Here is an 8756-nt window from a genome sequence, read left to right on the forward strand (position 1 = left end):
TAGAAATTCAATGACAATCATGTACACAGCAGACTAGAGAATATAGTTGACAAGAATAATACAGTATTCTGTCCCATTTTCAATTTTTTATACATTTTGGTGTTGTGAAGATGAATTTCAATTAAGTTAAAATTTAATTAACGTAATTAGGGAGACTACTCAACCAACCAGGATAGTCACATAAGTCAGCAGTCAGTCTAAAATTGAGGCAAATACGTGCATTTCAACGTTTTCAAACACGATGATTCAGTTTAACCAGGATGAAGAATGGAAATTTTACCTCAATGAAACTTTTTAGAATCCACAGATTCCAACTTATGGTATAGTAGTATAGTATGACCAACACAATAATTGACAGGCTAGGGGTGAATTGTAATGAGAAATAACCCTAACCCTTTCCTGCCATGACACAGCTAACTAGCTAGCTAGCTAACCTAATTTAAAAACCTAATAACTTGTTAACCTAATTTAATGTTACTGCACACATTCAGCTGCAGGATGTGGAAAGCTCGCTTCTCTCTGGCTGTGTTTGAAACCGCATACTTACCTACTACTCATACTAACTCCTTGAGTATGGCAGTATGCCATTTTTGAGTATGCGAGAAGTTCCCGTATGCATACTGCATTCGCCAGAAATGTTGAGGATGCCAAAAAAAAAATTGGCTGAACACCGAGCCCCAGGATGGACCAAATGGCGGTGTCAAGCAGGATATATTGTGAGTTGGTTGGATTCTTGTTTTCAAAGTAAAAGCGGTGATTTATCACTCTTGTTGTTTTGTATGAGAAAACTAAGGGGGTATTTTATTTTGTGATAAAATGTTGGTTAGCTTAAATAGCTTAAATGGTGCCAAATTCGTTTGAACAAAATTGTAAACGGTTGGTATTTGGACAAATAAATGGCACACTGGGGGATCTAAACGGCCACTTTCTCGCCTGATTAAAAAAAAAAGTTATGTATTTAAAGAGTTTAGAGCTAAAGTGAAATCAGCTTCAGCCTGTCGAGGGCAATGCATTGTGGGTTATCATGTAGTACGCTGTAGTAGGGCTGCACGATATTGGTAATTAGTGCGATATGCGATATGGGTGTCTAATTTTGCGATAACGATATTATTGCAATATTTTTTTCTTCCCCCTAAAAATATAATCTGCATGGACCATAGTTTTAAAAAATCTATCTAATAACAGAGGGCAAGGTTTGGGCTCTGGAAGGGTCTGGAGTATTAACCCGCTGGGCACGGGAGCCAGGTCTTGGGAACCCCTGAGGCTGTGCGGCCTGGGCACAGGAGGAATCCGGGGCACCACACAGCTTGGCACGGGAGCCAGGTCTTGAGATCCCCTGGGGCTGCGTGGTTTGGGCACCGGAGGAATCTCGGGCGTCATGCAGCTTGGCACGGGAGCCGAGGTTTGGGCATCCTTGAGGCTGTGTGGCTTGGAGCCAGGTTTTGGGAAACTTTGGAGCTGCGTGGTTTGGGCACTGGAGGAATCTGGTGCGTCACGCAGCTTAGCACGAGAGCCAGTGTTTGGGAACCCTTGAGACTGCGTGGCTTGGGCACCGGAGGAATCTGGGGCGTCACACAGCTTGGCCTGGGAGCCGGGTCTTGAGAAACCTTAAAACTGCGTGGCTTGGGCACAGGAGGAATCTGTGGTGTCACGCAGCTTGGCATGGGAACCGGGTCTTGAGAAACATTAAAGCTGCGTGGTTTGGGCACTGGAGGAATCTGTGGTGTCACGCAGCTTGGCACGGGAGCCGGGTCTTGAGAAACCTTAAGGCTGCGTGGCTTGGGCACTGGAGGGGAACGTGTGCCGCGGTTCTCTTCGTGTTGTGTGAGGGGCAACGGGGATTCCGAAGAGGTGGGCGGCTTGGGCTCGGCGGGCTGTCGTGACGTGGGAACCATCAATAGCGGCGTGATTGGCCGGCACCCAGCGACAGCGTGGGGGGTTAATTCCGCCTCGGCGAGGCATGGTGTGGAGGAAGGAGGTGCCCTCACCTTACTCCCTCGCGAACCCTTTGCGGAGGTTGGCTGAGACGTGCGTCGGCGTCGTGGTCGGATAGGCTTGTCCAATGCAGGTCCCGGATACACCCACGCCATGGGGATGAGCGTGCCGTCCGGCCCCCAAACCATATCCTCCAACTCCTCCGGAGTGAACTGCGTGCACTCTTCCTCCTCCCCATTGCCTTGAAAACCTGCGAGGTCCAGAAGTCCATCTCCGCGAGGTTGTCGTTTGGTTGGTGCATTCTGTCACGTTAGCACTTGGCGGTGTTGCGGTGCGACCCCAGGGTGCAGAGATGAAGCGAATGGTGCAGGTAAAAACTTAGCCTTTATTTCAGAAAAAACAGGCGAATGCAGCACTGGCATACGACACGTAGCATAGAACAAACAATGCACCAACAAAAGGCAAACACACCCGGCTGAACTAAATACCACAATCAAATTAGAAACAGGTGCGCCTAGAAGGGGAAAGTAAACGTGACGGGACACCGAACAGACCAACACAGGAAATCCTACAAAATAAGAGCAGGAACTTAGCCTAAGAGAAAAACTAAGAGCTGTCAGGAGGGGGTGAAGCCCAATCGTGACAGATGAGCTATTTTTGTTGTGCCACACCGTCATAAGTTTCCATTTACCCAGTAAAGCTCATATTGGACTCACTGATTGGACTGGACTACATGGCGGTGGTGCTAGCATAAAAATCCACTTCACCGGGTTCTGCCTTTAAGGACTTCACACATTTTACATCTCAGCAATAGCGACTTGGGAGAACTGTTCGTGATGGCACCCGATATCTTCGGTAAACTCCTTTTTACCAGTTCCAGATGGTCCTCTTTACACACAACATGAACGCAGCATTTACATTTGGCTATACATCGGGTAATGGCTGCAGTTAAAACTTTGTGTCGCTTCAAAGTTTTTTCACAAGAAGTGACAGAAGCGAAAATTTCATTAATGCTGGTTTGATTTGCTCTGTGTCAGGAAAGGTGTTGGTTACAACTTCCCTGTACCATGACATTTTATTTGCCGTTATTTGATGTTTTTGTTATGCGCATTTGGAGTGACCGGACCGGAGCAAGAAGAAACACAGAAAAGAAGAAGAGAAACTGGGGTGGGGGGGCAGCAAGGGCAGCGGGGTACAACCACCCGTGCCCTCACCAAGAGCAGGGCCAAAGCCTCCCATGCCCACACCCCACGGTCCCACACAGTAGCCAAGCCAGAGCACCTAGGGCAAACCCGGCCCACTCCCAGGGGCGAGGGAGGCCGCGGAGGAACCAGCGCCACCGGCCGCACACAGGCCCCCCCCAGCAGCAGCAGGCGCCCACCACCCACCGGATGCGGCTCCCCGTCTACCCACTACCCCGAGGGACGGCCTGCACCACCCCCGGGACGACCACCACCACCCCACCCACGCCCCATCCCCAGATCCGGACAGCCCCCCACCAACCTCCACCAGAACCTCCAGGGGGTCAGCCCAGCAAGAAGGGACAGAGATACACGGCACCCACCCGCCCACCGCCCAGACGCCAGGGCAACCCGGCGACCAAGACCATGCCCCAAGAGACCGCCAGGGGCAGAGACAGGCACACTCAGCCCTTCGAGAATTAGATTAAGAGATTAGATTAAAAGATTAATTATTGGAGGCCATATAGATTGAAATTCTGACAGTTGTTCTTTGGATTCAGCAGACATTCTCTCAATTGCTATATGATCTAACAGAAGATTTTTGTAAAATTTTTGCTATGTTCAGTTTTTTTTTTGATTTCCAATTGATGAGAATGGTTTTCTTGGCGATGCTTAACGCTGTGATGAGGAGTTGTGTGTGATTTGTTTCTACGTTGACTGTAGAAAGATCACCCAACAAGCATAATACAGGTGAGGAAGGAATAGAGGTCCCAAGTGCCAAAGAAAGGTCTTCGCACACTGCTTGCCAGAAATGACTAATGGGGGCAAATAGTGTAAATAATCATCTACTACATGATCTGGGCAGTCTACACAGATGTTAGAGTCAGTTAGACCCATTTTAAACATTCTCTGCCCTGTGTAGTGTACTCTATGAAGGGTTTTGAACTGAACCAACTGTAGGTTGGATTTTTTATTAAACGGGGCGAATTAAGGCATATTTGCTTCCAGAACTCAGGGTCACAGCTTGTAGATAAATCTAGATTCCATTTGGAGACTGGAACCCCAACGGTGTTGTCACACTTTTACAATAGAATGTACAACTTGGATAATGTTTGGGGAGCGGATACGTTTAAGAATTGGTCAATGGTGGGATAGCTTTCCCAAGATATGTAACGAAACCTAGCTCTCACTATGGATTTAATTTGTGAGTATTCAAGAAATGTATTCTGGCTAAACCCATATTGTGTAACAAGGTAAGTGAATGACACAAACTTTCCCCCCCTTATGATATTTTCCAAGCAACTTATTCCTTTGTCATGCCATGTTGTAAAATCCAAGGGTTTTTTAAAGCGATATATCAGGGTTATTCCAGATCGGATACTGGCAAGGATTGAGCGATGACCTAGTTATTTTTAAAAATTCCCACCAAGCTGTCAGAGTGGTTTTAATATTTATACTTTTAAAACAATCGTTTTTCCTAAGGATTTGACTTATGAAAGGTAAGTTAAAGATGGGGATTTCTTGGCTAAATGATGTCTAGCCATAACTGATCCAAGGGGTTACGTTTTATCCATTTTAAGATATACTGTAGCCTATTTGCCAGGAAGTCATTGGAGAAATTTGGCAGTTCTAAGCCCCCACATTCTTTAGATTTTTGTAATGTTTTTAGGCTTATTCGTGCTGGCTTATTTTTCCAAAGAAATGTATTTATCCATGAATCTAATGACTTAAACCAAGTTATAGATGGTTTGGTTGGGATCATAGAGAACAGATAATTGATCCTTGGTAATATCATCATTTTCACAGTGGATACTCTGCCCATAAGAGAGATTGGCAAAGTTCTCCAACAGTCAAGATCATCCTCAATCGATTTCAACAGTGGGGTATAATTCAAGTTGATCAGGTCTGACAGATTGGAGGAAATGTTGGTACCCAAAAACCTGATATTCCCTGAGGGCAGTGGTATAGAGGGGGTGCTCTGGAAAACTAAATTAATGGATACTGTGGATTTAGACCAGTTAATAGAGTCGTCCGAACAGGTGCTAAAGTTATTGATGAGTGTGATAGCTTGGTGAAGTGAGGAGTGTGAGTTTTTTAGGAAGAGTAACACATCATTAGCATAAAAACTTATCTTATGATGAACATTTGTTGTGTGGATCCCTTTAATATTTACATGTTGTCCAATTGCGGCTGCAAGAGGTTCAATGAAGATAGCAAACCTTGCCTAGTACGTCTTTGTAAAGTGAATTCTGGAGAGATCAGATTATTGGCCCGAACGGAGGCTTTCGGGGTGCTATATAATATTTGGATCCACGTTCTAAATGAGTCTCCAAAGCCAAATTTCTGTAGGGTTGCTAAGAGAAATTTCCAGTTAACTCTGTCGAATGCTTTTTCAGCATCTAGTGAGACGATTGTGGTTTCCAAATTATGGAAGATAGAGTGATCAATCAGATTAGTTAAGCGGCGTACATTGCTAACCGAGTGTCTCCCCTCCTTAAATCCTGATTGATCGGGATGTATTATATGAGGGGTAACTTTTTTCAGTCTTCTAGCTAATACTTTGCATATTATTTTAAGATCCACATTAATAAGTGAAATTGGAGGATAACTGGAAGGTAATGTTTTCTGGTTTTCCTTTTCTGGTTTTAGCAGGAGACTGCGAGCAGAGTTCATATTTGGGCGTAGGCGTGCATTTTCTTTTATTTACAGAACCATTTTAAAAAATACTGGGGCTAGCAATGACCAGAATGTTTTGTAATATTCAGCAGGGAACCCGTCCGGTTCTGGTGCTTTGTTATTTGCCATTTGCTGTAGCGCATCATAAAGATCTGTTAGTGAAATGGGTAAGTATAGGGTTGTCACCTGATCTTCTTCTAATTGTGGTAATTCGATGGTGCTAAGAAATGTTTCAATGTCTGGAACAGAAGGGTTAATGTAAGGTATATATAGTTTTTTATAAAAGTCCCTAAAAACTGAATGAATTTCCTCTGGAAGGTGAGTGATGTTACCTTCTGAGTTTCTAATGGAGGAGATTTTTTTTCTTTATTAAGTTTTAGTTGGTTAGCTAAGTATTTTCCAGATTTATTGACATGTTCAAACTTCTCCAAACGTCGTCTTTGTAATTGGAACTGAATTTTCTTCTCAGTAATTTCTTTTAAATGTAATTTCAATGTTCTTAGGTTATTCAGAGTATTGTCATCTTGTGAATCCGCATAAGCGGTTTCAAGGAGTTTGATTTTTTTCTCCAATTCCAATTCCAATAATCTTTCTTTCTTTTTCTTATATGATGAATAGAAGATCATTTTTTGCTGTCTCCCAGAGAACACAAGTCGAGGTTTCCGGTTGGTCATTAAAATCTAAAAACATTGTCCACTCTCTCTCTTTTAGAAAGTCTGTGTCTTTAAGCAATGGTGTATTAAATCTCCAACATTTGGTGGGTGTACCTGTGGTTTGGTTAGTTAAAAAGAGCGACTGGTGCATGATCACTAATAATGATAGGGTGTATGTGAATATTGGATATGTCTGATAAGATTGAGCGACTTGTTAAGAAGTAGTCAATAGGAGAGTAAGTGTGGTGCACTGGTGAGAAATACGTACGTACATACGTATATTCTCTGTGAGTAGGGTGATAAGAGCGCCAAGCATCACAAAGACCAAAATCAATCATATATTTCTTCAGTGTTGTTGTTGATTGAGACTCACGATGTCCCCCAGCTGGGCTAGACCTGTATCTATATCTGGATGAAATACTAAGTTGAAGTCCCCTCCCAAGATCAAGCTTGAAGACAAAAAGGTGTGCAAGAAGAGGGGTCATCAACATTAGGAAAATATATGTTGGCAATGTTGGCAACAGATATGTTCATTATTATATATCTACCTTCTATGTCTGTAATATTGTTGTGCAGTGTCAAATTGCCCCTCCTGTGAATTCAAATGGCTACGCCCCTCTGTGCTCGGCACCCCTCGTTGATGAACTTTTTCCGGATAGGGAACAGGCGACGGCGTCTGTCGAGGATCTCCCTTGGAAACTGGTCGTTCCCGCTGAAGTCCATCCCCTTCAGCTCTCGGCCTTTCACCTGCTCCTTCTGCTTGAAGTGTTAAAATTTTGCCACGATGGGTCTCGGCCTTGTATTTTCTGGCTTCTTGGCTCCTAGGCGGTGGACGCGATGGAAGGTGATGTCCCCGATGACGTCAGCTGGGAGCTTGAGCCGTTGCGCCATGAAGGTTCTTCCGGATTCTTCCTCAGATTTCTCCGGAATTCCTGCAAAGACGAGGTTGTCCCTCATGCTTCGAGCCTGAAGGTCCAAGATCGTTTCCTTCATGGACTTGTTTTCCTGGCGGAGTTGTGAAACTCCGTCGGTGAGGGACTTCACCGATTCGCGGAGGGTTGCGTTCTCCATCACCAAGAAGATTATTTGTTTTTGGCTGAAGTCCAGAGACTCATGGATGGCCTGAAATTCTTGATGGAGTACCTCGACAAGAGCCAGGCGGCCATCCAAGCAAATCAGCCTCTTGTCGATGGAATCGAGGATGTCCTTGATGTCTGTGCCTGGTGGCGACGTCCCCCCAGGGGAGTCCTCAGGACGGCTACACTTGGAGTTTGGCGTCTTGGGTGACTTGCCCATGACGTTACTATCGAAGCACCCGTCGATGTACTCCTCCAGATCTTCCAGGTTTGTTTTTTGTGAACTGTAACTTTTCCAGCAGTTACGTAAATATGTTGGTTTATATCTAAAGATACTTTGCGGATGTTTAAATAGTTAAGATTGTTTGGGAGTGCTGTATTCTGCTTGTCTGACTTGCGTGCGTCACGTACCCTCTCACGAGTGTAGTGTGTGTTTTGATTCCAAGCAATGACGATATTTTTTCGATATATCGTGCAGGCCTACGCTGTAGTGCGAACGCTTTGAGTTGAGCATGAATGAACACAATTGCAACCAGTCAGAAGACAACATGTCGTTATATTAGCATAGGATTTGGCCGGACAAGCTAACGTTACTGGCTTAACTGCTGCAGCCCTGCTAGCATCAGTTAGCAGCTAACAACTACGGACTGAAAAACTCTGTGGTTAAACGTGTGGGTCACATTCTCTATTATGACACAATTCAAAATCAAATTCCCGTATGATTTAACGTTCAAATAAATTCAATTAAAGGTGGTTTAAAACTTACCTGGGCAGACTTCGGCCACGAGACTTGAAGTGAAAAATACCAACTAAAGTAAAGTTGGCTTCCCGCATTTCAAAAACAAAGAAAAATGAGTTGGCAGAAGTGTAGTAATGGCTTTTTTACCTGCTACCAACATGATTTTATACAAATACCTATCTTCTCTTAACACACCAGGTGGCCCAGATACAACGTCTCACATGAAAAAGTCACACTGTAACCCAAAATCCTCTCCATGGTTTTACATAGCCTCTTCCAAAAATGAATGATATTTGGGCAGAACCAAAACACATGTGAATGGGTGACATTGACTGTACCACATTGACGCCAGCATGGCTGGGTAACTTTAACATATTTTTGTTTAATTTCTGGTGTAATGAAAAATCTAATTATATTCTTCCAGCAATGCTCCCTCCAGACCCGAGATGATGTTGTGGTGTTTTGGGTCATAATCATACCCAACCATTCAGTTTCT

The sequence above is a fragment of the Doryrhamphus excisus genome, linkage group LG7 (genome assembly GCF_037039965.1).
Source record: "Doryrhamphus excisus strain RoL-2023G ecotype Guam linkage group LG7, RoL_Dexc_Guam_v1.1, whole genome shotgun sequence".
Classification (NCBI taxonomy): domain Eukaryota; kingdom Metazoa; phylum Chordata; class Actinopteri; order Syngnathiformes; family Syngnathidae; genus Doryrhamphus; species Doryrhamphus excisus.